Below are 20,474 nucleotides of genomic sequence, written 5' to 3'. Positions count from 1 at the left end.
ATCTGAATAAACTGAAACTGAATTTCGATGAAAAAATACGAACGAATTGTTCACTAAATCCATTTGAATTTCGAAAGATTCAACGCAATAGATATTTGATTTCTTTTCTAATTTGTTTCTAAATTTTCCAAATTTCTTTTCCCTTTGTGTTTTTCCCACGTAATGCTAATAAATCGCAATTGCGATGGATGCAACATCAATTGCGGGTTAAGTCCTTCTCACAGGAGCGCATTTCGTAATGCGATGACATGATATTTCATTGTGCGCTTGAGTACTCGTTGTGTAATTATCCACGTTCATATCTCTCTTTGACGTTGCACAATGATCATACGTACTCGCTATCGCGGCCATTTATATGCCCGTGTATTGACGATTGGCGACTTCTCGTTACTGAGACTACCGTAGGCTATACGATCATTTCTTCAGCGGTTTCCGTGCAAATACATGCGCGATACACGTATCATACAATTACATATGCACATCTCTTATCCATGGTTTAACCGTTATGGTAATTTAGCCCGACAGTGGAGAGCACGACGCAACGCGAAGTACGCCGATTTCACATATCAAGAAAGAAAATGAATTACGGCGTACATGACATATGTGCGTATGAGTATGTATATAGTCGAGGCGCAGAGAAAAGAGTAATTATTATTGGTTGCCGAGGCAGTTAGCACGGGCCATCGATCGACTCATTTAACCATCTAGCTAGCCAGCGTCCGGTTGTTCCGAGTTTCTCTAATAGGTTTGGATCTCATTGTAATAAAGTACCTAACGGTCGTGCTGCGGGAAACGAGAGTAAAATTTACGAGGGAGGGGAAAGCACCGATTTCGCCGTCGGTTAATAATTTGATTAAAGCATTAAACACGTTTTCAATCGCGCTTCGAGAAAAGGAGAGAAAGAGAGGGAGAGAAGGAGTAACCGGCCGTCGCTTATTGTTTTGGCTGTTTTACATCGCACAATGAACAGTTTCGCTCTGTTCTATTACGCTCTTGATTTATTCTTCGCGTGCACTTTTCCGGTCGCGACGCGCGAGGAAAGGCACATGATCAGACACTCGAACTTTCCCTCTTGATGGCACAAGAGCAGCGGCAGACGAAGGAGACACGCGCTCCGAATGAGAGCTGCTCATGCTGCTCGAAAGATTAGCTCGACTTCGCTCCCACGCCTCATCTCGCTATCGCATCATCGCAGAGATTCGATCTCCAGCCGGGTTCTCGCAGGGAACCCTTCTCTCGCAGAGAACGATATAAAACCAGCTCTGGCCGCTGTCGATCTGCTCGCACAGCTATTTTTGTTCGTCGCAGAAACATGCAAACTTTGCTAGGCCAAGATTTACTCGGGAACGGATATTCGTCTGCAACTTTCGCGCGCTTACATGGAAGTCTGAAGATGAGATCGCGGAACCTTGACAGTGACGTGATCATCTATTTCGCAGATTTAGCATATTGTCAAGGCTGTGCTGAATCATACATAAAAATAATTAATTAAACTGCTTTTCGAAAGCAGTTTGCAGTAGAAATTGAAAGATTACCGCTAGAAGATCACTTAGGAATGTACTAATAATTTTGTATTTGTATTTATTAATTATCAATAATTTTTAAGATATTTTAAATAGGGAACTTTAAAAACTAAATATCTTGTTTAAATTATTAAGAAGAATATTTGAAATATACAACTACGTTAAAACATTATTAACATTTTAATGATGCAATTGTTGCAAATATTTTATAATAAATACTTAGAAATTTTGATATTTTTAAAAAATTATGAGCATCTTGTTTGAATCATTAAGAAGAGAATTTGAAATAGAAATATCATGTAAACATCAAAACATTTGTTATTAATATATACATTATTTTATATATACATTATTTTCATTGATACAATCGTTACAAATATTTGCAGCTGCGCATTAGACTTTGACAATTTCTTCTCTTCTTATTGTTCTTGCGAGGAATTGATCTCAACTGCTGGTTATTCTCATACCTACCTGACTAACCAATGCGAGGGGAGGTAGCTGGAGCACTTTATATTTGTGTTTCACGCGCGCGATGACTCACGTCCTTGGGAGCGGCGCATCGTCGTGTTTCAGAGAGTAGGAAACTAGAGGCTGGCGCATTATGAAATCGGAAATATTACGGGAGGAAGTTGTATTCCCGATGGTATTATGGGCGCATGCTTCGCATAGTCGCAGTGTAAAATGTCATCGTTATGCATCGCTTAGAGTTGATATTAGCTAACTACAACATCATCGTTGTCGTCGTTTCTCGTCGATATTTATTATAAGCTTATTATTTTACGTGTCGCATTGCAACTAGTTGAATGATTGTTTCCGATATAGTTGTGCCTAACCATGTTGTACTATCTAATCGATCTTACAGATTATTATGAAAGCGATCGAGTGACTGGTCGCGCCATATCGTTCAATTTATGTTCGAGCTGACGCAATTCTTATCGCGCACAATCGAGATTTTTTTTTTGTATTGATTATGTAAATTAATCAGTCGCGAAATGTGAATATACTGTGGGAAAATTTCTGCCACCGATATTTGCTAGATTTATAATGTAGAAATACAATAGATCATAGATATAATGACAATGGAGAATGCGAGCAATTAATGAACCTATATGAACTTAATTGGTTTTATGATAATATTTGTATATTTCTTGAGAATAATATACATTTATTCTTGTAACAGGTGATACCGGCAGATCGCCGGCCGCCGGAGAAAGAAGAGACATGGACTCTGACTGCTGATCAACAGGATTCGTGCGTCTGTTTTGACGGTGTCGATTCTAAAGTGAAAGATGAGCACAATTCCGAGAAAACACAATTGAAATCGCCTGCGGAAGTAATATCAGTGGATGCGGGCGATAACGTTGACAATACTTTGCCACGCAGCCAGGAGACCAGGAAAAGTAAGACTAAAAAAGTGAAGAACTATCTGAAGAAGTGCAAGGGCGCGCTGTCGAAAGGTGATGAGAGCGTCACAGACAAGAGACGCCAGGAGAACTGCACTTCGTGGTACTTGGACGACGTTTCAACTTGCGCGAATCAGCAGGAGGATCACGATGAACCTCCGGAGAAGTATACGGAATTCCCCGAAGAGAGACTCGAGGAGGCGGTCCGCGATGTAGAGTCTGTCGAAGATCCTGTGCCTGAAACGCTCGAGGAGAATTTCTTGAAGGGCGAGAACTTCGAGGAAACTTCGCATGATGCTCTCACCAGACTATTGGAAGAGGATCGTAGGGCCGATCTTAGCAGAAGCAGAACGTCTTTGTATGAGGACGCCAAAGATGCAAATTCAGAACAATCTGTCTCGGACGAGAAAATTCCGACGAAGGAATCAGAGCTTTTCCGTGATGAAGAAAAAAAAGATGCGGCGATCTCACTCGAGACATTAACGACGGAAGACACGAATCTGAATAAGTGCGATTCGAACGATACATTGATAGCAGAAGTTCCGGAAGTAAACGAGACCGCAACAGATCTTAACTCGGAATTAATGATTATTGTGAAGGAAGAAGAGGACGCACCGAAAGATCCTGCGAGCGAGGAGATAATAGTTCCTGCATGCTGTGGAGTAAGTCTGTTCGAGTATTTTAAATCGATTAATGAAATTTATTATAAAATAATATCTCAGAATGAAGTAAAATTTAAAGATTTTAATCTTTATTTCTGATAATCAAAAAGTTCGATTCTCACAATTAAATAATATAAGCTGAGTTTCTAAGAAATTGTTTGTACGTGTATAAACTGTTAGATTTTATTCGATAAAGTGTGGAATGAATCGGACGTCGTGTTTCGCGAGAGCGTTTACGGGAGAACGATCGTCGGTATAAATCATGACGAAGAAAAATAAAGCGCCGTAAATCAAAACGAAGGAAAACGCAAGTACGCCGTATTTCTTCCTATCCGTGAAAATTACGTTTTAATCATTGCTAGTAGCGCATTAAGAGCAAGAACATAAATTACGAACAGGGAAACCTTCCTTTGCCCATACACGGTATATGTGTTGCAATTCGCTTTACTGCTTTGCGCGCAGTAACCATAGTTGTGGTTTGTATTCAAATGGATGGACATTGTGCGCTTCTTTTAACATACATATGTATATTCTTTGACGGTACCGCTAGTGTCGAGATTACGGTCATCGAACATATATCGCTTATCGATTATCAGAAAGATTTAATATTATTTGCGATTATGAAGTTCTGTCATTTATCTTTATAAATATTCATGTTGACAATAATTATGAAGCAACAGCAATACAACAAAATTTATTAGCGAGAGATATTTACTAAAGATGTTTATTACAAGATGATTTTGCATTATGTATATTTTACTTTTAGGCTTTCTCGTGTTAATTTCGGATATTTTTGTATTCTTTTCTCTTCATTATTTTTGTCTCTGTTTTGTCATTCTTATAAACATATTCCCTTTTATATCGAATTCATTTTTCTTCTACATCTTACTAGGTTTAAACTTTTAGCTATCGTTATCAATAAATATTGATTATATTGCTCAGTCCCACGATATCGATTTTATTCAATTAATCGTCGTGTATCATGTAAAATTTGATATGATTGATGGGTACAACGATTAGAATTCGTCTCCTTTGCTCGCGTCCTACTGGTGTCAATTCACGCGAAGAAATGCGATAGCGAATATATCTGATATAGAACGTTATTTCGCCTAACGCTTATGATATTCTGATTGAAAGTTTAAGCATCTCAACTTTCTCTGCACGGCCTCGTCCAGAGACATGCCCCTCGCGCCACTTGACTTATTCGCATCCATGTATATCTCGCATGGAACTTGTTAATCTGCATTAATGCAAAATACTTATTCCTTTATTAATATTTTTATTTATTTTTGCTAAAATTTAATAGGACATATTAATACACATTTGAACATTAGATATTAGATTACTCGGTATTTGTATTTACATTTTCTTTCTACAGATGATTGTGATATCTATGTATGATGTAAAAAAAAGAACAAAGTAGTAGTATTAGGAATACTTTGCTATTAATTTTTTACGTGCCTACCTCTTTAACATTGAGTAATATCATCGTTTCATCAAAATTAATATTATTATTAAATCTTAGTATACATGATTGGATCATTCGTATTCTGAGCATTTTTTTTTTTAAATACCATAAGCACTTTGCTAAATAATGGTCTAAGTATCTTACATACACTTTGTAAAGTACGTACATGTTAGAATCACTTAATAATTTTTGTATATTTGTAAGAGTGATAAAAATTAATCGGTAATATAAATTCATTGTATAGTAAAGGACCGGAAAATTATCATATATTAAGAGGTAATAAGCGTTATTAGACGCTCTAAAAAAACTCTCTCAATATTATTTATAAATTTACATAATATATATATTTATAACAGTATTAAAAATTGTATTAAATATAAGCAGATAAACATATTATGCCTTCTAGTGCAAAAATCTATTATAGATATGATTATTAGTTTTATAATATATTGTCGTTTTAAAACACATTCCGTTTGTATAATTGGTGATTGTACGATCGATCGAATCGTAATCGCCAATTTTTACTGGAAAGATGGCGAGCAGGGAAGCGCGGACTCTCTCACCCAGATACCTACATAATGCCGCTTCGCCGCGAACGGAACAAGTTCGACTTCTCGATTGCACGGGTTAGCTTAGGTTCGCCGAGGTGCTTGTTAGGGCGGACCGGGCGAGCCGGAGGTGTGTATGGGAATTGCGGGTCGTGCTCATTAATTATATCAGACGTGATCTATCTGGACCACGGCTGTGGTTGCGCGGTCGCTGGAGAGTCACCACGTGCACTCCAATACGGGCGTCGTGCATCGGCGGCCACGCCGTTTTGCTGGAGTCTTTCAAGAGGCAGAATTGTAACAAGTCCAACTAGTACCTCTGGTTAATTTACCTTTTACATTGCCCGATTCGGTAATGTTCTCCTTTGTTTTGTATTTTTTCTTATACACCGTGCCCTCATTATCAAAAATCAAATTGTATATTCGAGAAATCGAATCGTATCGTACTCTCTAAATTCTTTGGAATGAAATCTCACTTTGAGGAGTGAAAATTGGGTCAGTCTTCAAAAAAGAGTAATTTAATTTTCAATCTTTAAGAAATAAGAATAAGTTTTCACACTTCAAAGTGAGATTCACTTAAAAATTTTTAGACAGTATGTTTCTTTATTTAAAATGAAAAAATGACTGCTGTAACATTTTAATTTTATAACTGTAAATAACAGTTAGATTTCCAGATATGATTCTATACGTTCGAAATCGATCGTCTGACGTTCGGCTACAATTCAAAGTAATCAGTAATCATCTACATATAGCGGGACCCGGTTTTACTAGCGGGCGAGATGACGCGCCTCGCGGAAGTCCCATGGGTGCGTGCAAGTTTATTCCACTTGTTTCTAGACGAACGACAGAGAAGTCTTGAGGCGGTGTATAGCGGAGCTCCGTGAGTGAGCACCAAGTGGTAGTTGCGTTTACACCACAGCATTAACTCGCGCGCGAGTTGACGTTCATCGTGTCCACGAATACGTGGCGTACGCCACGCCATGCATGTACATACGCTCGCGAGTGGCATACGCACACGTACGTTACAGGCAGGAGTAAATCTGGCCAGTCGACCGGTGTCGATCGCCGCTGAAACGCTACCCGATCATCAGTCGTGAAAGTGTAGCTGCGGAAAATGATTACCCGCGCCAGTTGTGCTTGCTGCGCACACCCGCTTTCCTCCGTCTTTCTGTCGAGTCCTCACTCTGTTACTCTCCTTTCGCTCCCTCTTTCGTTCTATTTCTCTTGCGAGAGAGCCTCTCCTTTAAAACACGTATCTCTACGGAGTGTCTTGACATTTGCGATATATTCCTGATGATGGCTCTTCAATTTATTTTATTGGGGAAATGAAGATATCTTTTTAAAATTTGATGAGAGACTTGCATTACAACTTTTTTTTATATCAAATATCTTGAAAAGCAAATTGCTCGAAAATAGTTTTTGGAATCTAATCTTTGGTACTTTGATATCTTTGAAGTCTAATTGTTAGTATTCTTTAAATTTCTTTAAGAGAGATTCTTTTCAAGAATTTGAGAATTATGCTTTTTTTTGTATTGTGAAGAAACTATTTTTCTTGATTTGATGTTTGGGATTCTACTATTAATCTATTCAATATTAAGTTCGGAACACCCCGTATATCTATGTTCCATTACCTTCACATCGGATTATAGATTAAACCATACCTCCAGCGTAGACGCACAGAAAACGATAAGCGGAGAATATGGCGCGGGATTTATTGTAATTGGCGGTAATGACGGTTTTACGCCGTCGCCGCCGCCGCCGCCACCAACAACCACTATACTCTTCTCTTAGCTATGCTCTTCGTCAATATGTATGGTCGTAAGTCAAGAAAACTGATTGCGAACGCACGCGCTCGCACTCATACTTGATAGGCTTTAAAGTTAGAAAGGATAGATACCGTTGCTTTTTGCGCATTCTGGCGAATCTAACAAAGTTGCATAACACTTGAAGGATAAATAGAGTTAACGTAGATTATTTTATAAATTATTTAAATAGTATATTTTCTAGAACAATTTTTTTCGTAGATTGACGGACGAGAGATGATCTTTTTATAAAATTGTTTTATTATGAAGAACAAAAAGATGCTTCTGTTGCTACAGGAAAGTTAAGGATCACTTAAAGTGTCGTTTATGAGACATTAAAAAAAATGTTAATGTATAGCTTTAATATCTCTAATAGTTTTCGAACAAGTATTCATTATATAAAAAAATTGACCCTATTTTAATTAATTAATTTATTTATTAACTTGTAATGGAAGAAGATAATTTAGTATTTTTGAAGCATTTTGGTAAATTTCTCTTTGATAAACTCTTTTTGTGAAAATCTGTTTAGTGAAACAAAATGCGACATCAAAATTTTGTATATTTTACAACATAGTTGAAATTTACAGAAAATTACAATAATTCTTTTCTTTTTTTTGTCACCCAAATCACAGAGCATATTTTTACAGAGATTCTATTTTGTTATCTATTTTGAAAGCGAGGAAGATGAAGATCGAACAATTGTTTTACGTGATATTTCGCTAAAGCAAAGATAGTGCCGCGAAACCGATATAGGTTTATTGTGTTTCTTTTCGTGTTCTCTAATTCTCCATCGTTTTTTTTTTCAATAATCTGGACATGGAGTTTATGTTCATCTGTGAAAGATGGATTGTCCTCTCGCAGAAGAATAGAGATACGAGTGAAGGGAAGAAGGAAAACCAGGTTACAGGAAAAAAAAATAACTGTAACATGTAGTGCATCTTCTTTGTCATTCAAGATCCTTTTTATGTTGTCTTTTTTTATTAACTCTCATAAATCTCATCTTCTAACCACATTCTAACCACATCAGAATTATTATCTTATTTTTTCTCACCTTGTAATATGCTTATATCTCGCAATATTCAATTTCAATTTTCGATGTTGAATTTTATTATTGCATATAGTATTGTATTAAACTATGCGTGTAATATTTAAAAGATAAATTTATATCTAAACAATATATGATATATAATGTTTAGTTCAATACAAATTGTGTTAAGTACATTTACACAAGTAAATTTATATATATATCCCGTTTGCAATCTAGATTTTTTGGCATGAGCGAAATTTCATTTTTGCTTTAATTTCAGTTTTTATTAAATAAAGATTTTAACATTAAATTAAAAAAATTATTTGATAATATAATAAGATATTGAAAACTCGGTTTTTTAAATGCCTAGAATAGTAAAAAAAATTGGACTGGACAAAAATCTATATTTCAGATGGAGAGATATTTATAAAAAGTATATTTCCATTACGCACAGTTTTATCTACAGCCTTGAGATTATTCATTCTAATGTTAACAGCAAGTGTTAGCGCATTGCCTACTCAAAACAGATTAGAGTCCACGATTTCCAAAGAAGTCGGACGAGGTTTGACCGAGTTTCTCTTTAGTTTCTTTTATTTCGACGTTCCGAGGTGTAAGAGTCAAATAAAGAGTCGTTCTCTTATTGAACCATGGATGGTTTCGAGATCATCGGTGCTCGCCGAGGTTGCGATCGAATCGTATGGCGCGCGAGTCTTTCGAGAGCGACAGGGCGAACCGGGATTATTCCGCGTGACTTCCGATCGGTATATAGTTTAGCGGGCCATTCTTTCCTCCCAGTGACTTTCGCTGCAGCGCGGTGAGGAACGGAGATCGCAGAGAGTGCCGATGTCTTCCTGATCGCAGCCCGAGGCATGACGATAATAAGGTGTCAACGTTTGCGCACTCTGGTGCATATCGCGCCCCTGATGTCGGACGATTTCCGGGTTATGTTCGTGCGTACCCAAAGGGGCTCGCTTGTTCTCTTTGTAATTGCAGAATCATGCCGTGACAGGCGTGGACACGGAGCAAACAAATAATTGACAAACTGACTAGAATTGAAAGTTGACAATTGAACTAACATTATTTCTTGTATTGTAAAGTAATGGGCTTTTTTAATATAATTATTATCTAAATCTAATCTTAAGTCGTAATAAATTGACCAATCATGGTTAGTTATTGTTTTCATATTCGATTGTGATTAATTAATTTCTTATGGCTTAAGACTCGAAGCTTAGGTAATGGCTTATTAAGTAAGTAATTCATAAAGGATATATATCCGTTTCTATTAATATAAATTAACTTTAATCTCGATTTAACTTACTTTTTATCCTCTAGTTCTAAGAATTAGAAAAAAAATGGAAAGTAATTTAAACTGAGATTAAAATTAATTTACATTGGTAGAAATATAAGCCATAATATTACAGCATCACTAAGTTTTTTTTCCAATTAATAGAAGACAGTTACTATAATTGAAAAGTATTTTTCCTGTAACTCATAAGATATAAGATTTGTTGTTTTATAAAAAAATACGAATCGTTTATCGTAAGATTAAAGTACATGATTAGCGACCAGTGGGACGCGTTTATTTCTTTCCGCTTGGCGATTAGTTGCATAAGACATCCTTGCAATTACGTTTATGCATGATTTGCGCGGCGGTGCGAAAACAACGAAAGCCAATGAACTTTCTCGAAATGGCTGCGTGCTCTCGTCATTAATATTGTCCAACTGCGGAACAGCAACATTCGATACCTACCACTTTAAACGTATACGATTACAATCCTCACTACGGTACCCGACTACCGTTAAATATATGTTTTACATCGTGTTTGTGCCTCGGCTCGAGTCGAATCAGGGAGGCAGCGAGTATTACGTGTTTCACATCGTGTTCAACGTGCTGCGCTGGTTAGAGCGGCTGGTTCGGGATCGACTTTCAAGGTCGCGAGCTTTTCCTATTTTGACGGCAAGCTAGAAGAGGAGTAATAACCAATTAAATTTCGCGGTTTGTCATTTTCCTATTCATGATACGTATTATAACGATTTTGCGGCTTACCGCACGCAACCATATTACAATTGATTCCGCTTGACTGACCGCGTCTTTTTTTTCTGATTAACCGTGAGCGCGCCGTGAATGTAACCCTATTCATTGATGTATGTCTTTTATCTTACATCTTTATCGGAGTCGCGCGCTCGTTAAATATATCAATGCATTGCTTAATTTTTATTTTATCTAAAAGGTACTGCTTGCTGTACATATATTTTGCTAATAAGAATCAAGATGATGAAAAATTTTTATTTATATATATCAGTGATATTTTCTTACTTTTGAGACTTAAAAATTTAAATAAATATCGATTCAAATTTAAATAAATATTTTTGTTACTTTCTTGTGTCACATATTGATCGAATTATTCGCGAATTATTTGCGCGAACCGATTCATTCATTCGTTATACTCATCGCACGACTCTATAAAAAGGAGGACGTGTCGTTCGCGCAGTCAGTCTAGACGTTTCTCTCAGGCTAAGCGACAGCACGATCCATCGATTTCCGAGCGTTGTGGTGTCCCAGGCGGGGATCGAAAACTGATCGGTTCGCCCGTTAGCGCCCCTGCTCTGACAGATGAGAACCGTCTGGGACGTGTTCAGCGGGAGAAAGTGATTTGACGGTGGACGTCTCTCGTCGTAGCGCGGATCTCTCGTGATAGTCGTGATACGATGATATCTTCCAAGCCAACATCCGATCTCGTATACACCGTCTCTCATGCCGCCGCCGCGTGTCACTGCCGCGCGTCGAGCGGGTCACGTTTCCGGTAATTAATGGCTCGCGTCATCGCCGAGGTCGGGGCAAACGGTTACATCTGTCGGATGGATTGTTTGTTGCATGCGGGACGCGGACCTCCAATGTGAGCGAATTGCAAGGGAATGGTCCCCGTGCGATATATGAGTTCCATTCGGTCTCTCGAAGATTTCCCTCGTGAGAAACTCCAAATGGAGATCGTAAAATCAAACTCGAAGCAAGATAACATTTTAAAATGTATGGAAATCACTTGTGCATAGACAAGCAATATTTTCTTTGCTTCCTTCCTCTGGATAATCAAAGTAATATATTTTCGACATGTTGTTGTGAAAACAAGATATTTGTCTGATTGATGCTAAGTGTATGTTCGCTTTGGGCGCTCGCACGTTGTAAGCTTCTTCTATCTTTATCGTTCATTGTATGCGGAAGGAAGATAAAATGAAATTTACAGCGCGTGAGCGCCCAAAGCTTATGTTGATTATACAAGATATTGTCATAATAATTGATTTAAAGAGGAGAAAGCTATGATTATGATGAAGTTTAGAATAATCAATTCCAATCTTTTCTTTATATTGGTATAATTTATTAATTAATCAATCTTTACATAACAGCATGTGTTGCATAGTGTATATGTATATACATTTAGATGTAAGAACGTAAAAAGGATATATATATATATATATATATATATACATATATACATATATGTATATATAGAACCTTAGTTTGTTACCATCTCTAACTCAAGTTGGCGAGTCTTTGTGGTATGTAGTATTACTTACACATTCCGCAAGACTGCAGTGTACGATCGATTAATGTCCGGTAGCAAAACTTCATTTCCTCGAGATCGCGCGTGTTTCACAATGAAGAATCACTCTGCATTTGGGGCAAACCTTGCATGCTTCTATTTTCGTGTTTCGTATGCGTGCAACGTGCTTGGCCTATATTCTAGCGCTACGGTACTATGTATTACGAGTGATCGATCGCAAGTACCTTGCGCGGTGTTTCACTCGTAAACTACGTCACCTTTATAATTCTTCAGCGTAATTACAATCGAGTTATGTTTGATTTGTGCTTACTAATTGAATTAGTCATTTCTAGTCAGAGAAATCTAATGGATCACGTCATGAAACGTGTGTTGTTAACCTAAGATGAAGAATTTAAAAGTACAGTTAATAAATTTAATGTATTTTTTATTTTAATTGAAACTATTATAAATTTTATTACACTATTTTCGTGTCTCTTATTTCAATCTTCTCGCATTCCGTTCTTCTATTATTATTTTGTAAGTATTTATTAACTATGTATGGTTTATAATATTTTATTTATTTCTGATTTTTTCTCTAAAGAAAGGTAAATAGTTAATCGACATTAAAATTCATGAAAATTTCTCATAGAATATTCTGTATATAGGTATATAGATGACAAATTGAAAAGAATGGGAAAGAGTTTTAGGAAAATTATTTTGTTATCTGCGCTTAATGCGCATCTTAATGCGTTCTCACAGTGATTTTGTGAAGTTATATTGAGAGAAATGTTTTGTATGAATAGATATAATTTTTACAAAAATTCTTATTTTTAATTTAAAAATTGTGTTGTTTCAAGTTTTGCAATTCACGTATTAATTAATTAAATTATGTTTTTCATAATATACAAACTTCTCGAAACACATTGCGTCTACATCGCGCATGGAAGTCTCAATCAACTGCCGATCGTGAGTGCAATGTCAACGCCAGTATCATATCAATGGTAACTTGTTCGTATAGCATTGAAAATCATAGGCTCGGCCCTTGCACGGGGGTATTAGGTAATAGCCGGTCATTATTGGTGTGACGTGAGTGTCCCCGGGGGTCACGCCTTCCAACGTCGACTGTACAGACGCTGCAACCGTGTGTGCCTTGTTCCTCTCCTTTCTTTTTTTTGCCGATGTTGATCACACCCAGACCTCGCGACCCACATCCCACGCTTGGAGCACACGTCGAGGCTCCTCTTCCGCCACGAAGATGACATTTTCCACATTGTAGCCACGTCCTAGACCCCCTCACCTCGCCTCGCCCGTGACTCTATCGCTCGACACAGGCACGACAGGATCGTGCGCCATCCGCGTGTACCGTACATACCGTGTACGGTCTCGCGCACTATCTCCGTACGTTGTGACAAATTTATGGCGCTGACTCTGCCGTTATGATTGAAGTTCACGGGATGTAACCCGACGGAGAAGGGCCTAACGCGGAAAGACACGCCGTTATTGCGCCGCGAGGAAAGTGGAACAGTGTATTTATCTTCGTGATACAAAGGGTTGCCGATATTCGATATCGCTCAACGATGATCAACGGATAGGATTAAACTTTAATTTTGCTGAAGAATTTCGTAAGATAACGAACGTACGACCTTTTCTGAGAATTGAAATATTTTTTATCGAGCAAAATTATTTTATTTAAATTCTTCCAAAAGAATTTTTTATTTTAAAATTTGATTTTTATATTTTTTGTATCTTAAAGTAAATAAGGATAATGAAAAAAGATTCACTTGATTTTTTTTCCTGATCTAAGATACCTTTGTAAGATATGTCTGCCTTTTTTGCGTTTGTGACCGATAGAAAGTACCTGGCAGCAAATTGATCGCACCTTAGCGGTTTCTTTGGCAAAGAAAGCCGAACGTGCGGTCGAGGCGCGAAGGGTCGCTCGAAAGTCCGTGAAGGTGGACGAAGAAGAAGATGAGCAACGGGAAGATGGGAAAGGAATAAGACGACAAGGAAGAGGGATCGTTGCCACGTTAGCAACGCTTGTAGTCCGTCAAGCATCGCGACGCTGGATGTCTCTCTTCATTAAAGTCCGCTCTGGCGTCCTGGTGTGTCGGAACGTTCACCTGGACGGCTCAATCGAGTCCTGGAACGACGGGAGGATATCATATCCTCCTCCCGCATCATCTCCTCCTTCTTCATCCAGCTACTAGCGGGTCCTATCCTCTCTTCTAGACGCGAAAGCTCCCGATAGTTGGCGTTCTTCGAGGTCATGTCGGTATCTGGCACCGCAATTAAAGGTCATCTCTCAAGTCGCGGAGAAACGCTATGCTAGCAACAAGACTCAAACTTGATTCTTAAATTTCTCGAGTATTGCGTTAAGTTTTCCTCTATATGATTTGACCTTTACCTCGTCTACAGTTCATCGATCAAATTAGAATATTAACCCTCCACCGGTAATGTTGGACTTTAAAGGTACAGTTGATTTCTTAAAATTGTGTATATTTTGGTTAAAAAATTTAAGTCTATAAAAAATAAGTAAAATACAATCTAACTTCTATGACAGGAAAAACTTGTTAAAGCTTTCATAAGTATGTAAGAATTTTTTTTAATTTTTATACAGTCCGGAGTAATATAAAAATCTACACTGACATTCAACCTAGATTATAAACGAAAGTTTTATAACGGAGGATTAAGAAAAATATTAATATCAATGACACATGTAAATTTTATTGATAATTAATAATATTTTATAATAAAAATCCTGTAACTTCGTAAAATTTGCGAATTAAAACAAATATTTTAGAACTATTAAAATCTCAAACTTTAAGAAAACAATAAAGAAAAAATAAAAATTGATTTTATAAAAAAATTTTTATTAAAAAGATACTTGTTATATTTTTTATTAGAATAGTATATCGATACGTGATCAATTTATAAAAAAAACTGTAATTTTCTTTGATTTTCTCTTTGCTGTTAAAATTCCGGATAAATATTTTCACGTTGTTGAGAGCTTCGGATAGATTTCCGCGCTGTGTATACGCTATGATACGCTGTGTAGCAGTCTGATGAGTCAAGTCTTATGATGAAATAGGAACTAAGCCGCGGTGCGACATGTAAGTAGATACACGATATCATTCGGATCATCAAATGAATAGCAAGAAAAGATAATTGCTAGCAGAGAACCTACACGTTCCTATCTCTTGCCGACTTCGCATGCCACTCGTTACTCAATATTTACTTACTATAATCAGATAGTACTTCTGATGTGTAATTACAAGTACAAGCAATTTTAATTGATAGTTTTTTTTTTTTACAAAAAGTCGAATACTATTGTTTCGAAAATATTTTTAATATATTAAGCAGTATTAGTCATTGACAAAATTTTCTTTCAATCTATTCTATTGATATGTTTTTACATTTATTAATTCTATGTTATTAAAAATGATCTTGACCATTTAAAATCGAGGATCTATACATGATGTAATTAATATTTTATTCTTTATATAATACTCAATTTTTATAAATTTTTAGCTCATTTACTCAACATCACAATTTATTTTTATACTTTACTACATCGATACACTTTACATAAATCTCTATTACTATAATATTAAAGATATATTTAGATTGTTTATTTGAATGATTTAATCGAGATATTATAAAATAATTGATGAAATATTTGATTTATAATAATTTAGCATCAATTCTAAAAATTTTTTTATGTGAAAGTACATTAAAAGCCACTTTATAAAACGCAATCTTATAATATTTTATCTTATTTTAAAAATAGGAATGAAATTTAATCATTATTATGAACTTCATGTGAAGTTGTCTCGTGATATTAGTTCCAGCTGGATCGACCAGTGGTCATTCATAGCGTGCGTAATAATATGTCAGTCGGTTGTAGTCGTCTTTTTAGAATGAAAGGGTTAAACGCGATATGACAGGAGCGCGACCGCGTTGTAATTTCATGATTCATCAGCAGTCGGCCGGTAGATGCGCGTTGGATTCCGCATAGATGATTACTTTGTGAGGTATGATATCGCTTCGACTGCAAATGTCTTCAAGGAGCTATACTTTATCATAGAGGCACGTGGGCGCTAATATGCTGAGAAATACATCGAACATATTCGCAAGGCGAAAGGCTTATATAATTATGCTTGACATTCTTAACTCTATTCCGCAATTAATTTCCTTTTATAGATAAAAATATATACGTATAAAATTATATATTATAGTAATATTATGTGTTAATTTTATATTATTTGCATCGCAAGGTGTCATTTTAAATCATATATGCAAATGCACTGAAAGAAAATATTGGCTGAATATGGCATAGCATTTTTAATTGGTTGCAGCAGTCAATTTTTAATTGCGTTAGCCTATCGAAATTCTATTTCTTAGCGGATAGGTTAACACAATAAAAAATTAGTTGCTGCAATCCAAAATCGGCTGCAGTAGCCAATCTATTTTTTCAGTGTAGGCAAATTCTAAAATTTTCTAATTTATTTTTAATTACAGGTTTTTATAGTTAATATAAAAATTGATTTTTATTGTAAGTAGAACTTTGAACAGAACACAAAACAATTGTATCATTTCCTATTTCCTTTTCTTTCGCCAGTATTCACTTTCTAAGGTTGGTCTGGTTTCATTCTAGAAATGGCAATGAAAACGCAACTATTCACGTCGACCTATTTAAATTCGCAAACTAATATGTTATAAAGGCCGTTCTCGCCTTTCGTTTCTGTTGGATCTATTTGCATGGTATTAACTCCTTAAGGGATTATACTACGACGAGGAGGAAAACGGGTATGTGCCACCCACACTGTTAGCTATATCGACTACTCGGTCGGGTTTTTGTTGCAAAAGGTATCGCGTCAATCCCTCGAAAAAGCATATGACTGAACACGCTCACTATGCTCCAATGGAGCAACACGCGCGACAGTCCGTGTACGTTTAACGTTAAATGTGGCTGTCTGATTCTCATTGCCGTAAGCAATCCCCCGTATTAGTCAAGCGAATATCAGACTCGGACAGCAACGTTTAACTCGGTGAAAACACGGATCTATATGCTCGGCGCACTTTTAGTGTTTTATCAGTTATTACATTAATCTGTAGTTAAAATGCTCAGTATATATGAAATCATACAACAAATTTCTATAACGACGTGTTCGTATTTGCTTTTTTCTTCTCGATTAGTCTCAGGATTGATTTCACTGATCTCGATTAACGATGTAGCCCAACGTGATGCTGATCACCAACGCGCCGCGAGCGAAAAGCTCTTTGGAAACGATCGCCGACATTGACGAAATCAATCGCATCTAGGCGTTTAACGGCCGTCATAAATCAGGACTTAATCGCATACTAATCGCAGCGTCCGCAGGGGCGAGAGTAGATTCTCACTTTCATGCGAGGCGAGATCTCGCCCTTTTTTTTCTCAAAATCCATTGGCCGTTTGCATAGCCGAAGTCATTAGCGGCGACAGGTTCATATAACGCCGTCGTGTTAGGGATTATAAATTCCAGAGTGAAACTACAGTTGGCACCGATTAAAGAGATGGGAAGGAGACGCATTCCTCTTCACGAGATGTTTCTATTCTCACGCGTCCTCGATATTCTTCGTTTATTTCGTTCTTCAATGTACAATGTAATACCATCGGAGTCGTTCGCTAACGTAATGTGCTCCATTATTCAGTTTTACAAAGATCCATGCGCGATTATCGTGCCGATCCTTAACGCGTACGTATATGCACTGCTGCTACCGGTTATTGTGACACGAAATATTGCCGTCACGAGGAAGCCAGCCTTAAAACATGACGCGAGAATGATTGCTTCGCTTTGTTATTAGGGGTTGTAGCAGTAACAAGAAATCGTGTTGTTGCATGTCATTTACCTATAAAGAAACAACAACCAACAACCTTTATCTTTAATAGCCGGTTAAATAGCGTAATATTGAATTAGACTTTCTTCATTTTCTAATCTCCACACCGAAAGAAAAAAAAAGTTCTGGCAACTATAAATTGACAACTCTAAGTATCTGCAATTAGTTTTGTAAAATAATAAGGATAAAGTAATTGAATATTGTAAAAAAATAATAGTATACTATTATAAATAATAGTATACTAAAAATATAGTATTCAGTACTACTTTAGTTCTTATTACTTTGTAAAAACTTGTTGCAAGTATATACTTAAATTAAAACTTGTCACTTTATAGTTGCCAGGACTATTTTTTATCTCAGTGCAATATATTAGAACTGTTTATTTTAAAGCATTCTTTCTGAAATAGTAAATCTCTGCTTCTTTGATTTTAAGGGTGATGATTAATTATCTTTCACAAGATAATTATACGCGTTGATAGGCACGCTCAGAACTCGAGACATGCCGCATGGGTGGTGGTCTCGCTTAATTATTCGCGCGAATGAGCTACCCGTTCCTCTTTCATGGTATGTTCGCGTCCGTTACCAGGTGTAATATGTCGTAAATGGGCGCGCCGATAGAGAAAGAGAGAGACGAAAAGAAAGAGAGAAAGGACGAGTCGGCAAATGAATTGAAATTCCGATTGAGCGATCGTCATCCTTCTGTTTCTGTCGCAAGGCGACAGTAACGAACGTGAACGTGACGTTATTTTTTTTCGTACAACACTTTGTATGCCTTCGTGGAGAGACTTGCTTTGTTTAGAAAGACTGATGTCATCGACTGTAAATGCGTCAAAGAAAGAAATGCCGGGAAGAAAGAAATCCCTCTGACTTTCTACCATGCATGTATAACTGCTTGTTGAGGAAAGGGAGAGATAAAGTAATATGAATATTTTGCAGAGTAACAATCGAAATATAATTTGTGTCATAATAATGTTATCTATCAGGGAAGCTAATAACATCTCAATCTTAATACAAGGATATGAGATAAATGCAGTAGTACAAAATATTTTTAATACGTTTTCGGTAAAAATATAATATTGAAAAGATATCGCGATTAGAATCATCGATGGTGTTAACTTTCTCGTCGATGCGGAAGTGTTTGGACAGGGAAAGTTGTAATATGCTGTTGATGAATTTCTTGTGTTAAATTTTGATCGAGACGATCGAGATTGTCAGGCAAGGATATTTCGATTTCATCAAAGATATCTTACCACACACAAAAGTGGTTGTTGCTCTTATAACAAAGCAATCCTAATGAAAGATGATCTTTCTATCGCAATTGAGCGCCGTAATTCACTCATAAGCATAAAATTAATAATTTCGTAAGACGAAACTGAAGTGCACTATGATTATCGGGAAATTATTGCTAATCATTGTTGCTATTTTTTGGTCTTTCTCTAGAAGTTAGCCTAATATTTCAGTGATTGGCAGTCACGTTTTAGGCCTAATCGCACCTTAAATCTGAATCACGATTATTGTCGCAACTGTCCACGGATATTATACCGGTAATTTAAGTTAACGTTGCACTATGGGGTTTGATGAGGTTTTGCGGTGAAATCTGATTAATCCACTTGAGAAACAAAGAAGTTTTGCTACAGAATGTCTCGTTCTAATTTTCAGTTGGGTTCATGCTTCATTATTTAGTCTACACACACTATAGGATAAATTATTTTACAATAAATATTTTCGGGTTATTTATATTATTCGAGAAAAGGTTCAGAATTTTGGTACACTATAAGTCTTGCTCGTATTAGATAATTTGTTAATATATATATATTAATATATGCGAATATATGCGAATAATAATATAATGCGAAGAATCAATATTATTAGATATATTATTAGATTTTTATATTTATATTTATTAATTTCTCCGAATATATTATTCAAGAAATATATTTAAATGTATGTTTGACGTGTGTATAAAGAGGATAATTTATAATTAATGTATATGAGTAATGTGCGATAATGTATTATTTTTTTTGTGAATATGTAAATTTATAGTTCTTCCTAGAGTATGATACAATGACTTTATTAATGCGTACATCTTTTTTATTACTAATTTATATCTTGCATTTGTTTTTAATATTACTCTTAATTTTATATCCGCTTCATATTCATTTATTCTATTTTTTTTTGTTTAATTGAAAAATTTTGACAATTGATAGTTTTCTATTCTTGTGGCGTGAATCACTCCGCATACAGATTTACAATAATTTCCATCACGGCTGTCGACGTTTATGAAGGGCAGCGACCTTTCCGCTTCCACTCCGCTTGTGAACGTAGAATCGGTGGACAAATATTTGCAGTATCGTCGCTGCCAGAAGCGTGTATGGTTGGTTCAGGGTTAATAAAAGCAGCCGGAGTAAGCGGAAAAAGCTGAGAAGATAGAAAGAAGCGAAGAGGTAGAGCAAGCGAGAGAGAGAGAGAGAGAGAGAGAGAGAGAGAGAGAGAGAGAGAGAGAGAGAGAGAGAGAGAGAGAGAGAGGAGAGGACGAGACGACGACGTACGACGACGACGTCGTCCTACTCTACGTACGTCCGACGTACCGTAGTACGGTCGGTTACGTACGTCGTCGTCGGTCGT

This window comes from Atta cephalotes (genome assembly GCF_000143395.1).
Source record: "Atta cephalotes unplaced genomic scaffold scaffold00021, whole genome shotgun sequence".
Lineage (NCBI taxonomy): Eukaryota > Metazoa > Arthropoda > Insecta > Hymenoptera > Formicidae > Atta > Atta cephalotes.
This window is presented reverse-complemented; position numbering follows the sequence as displayed.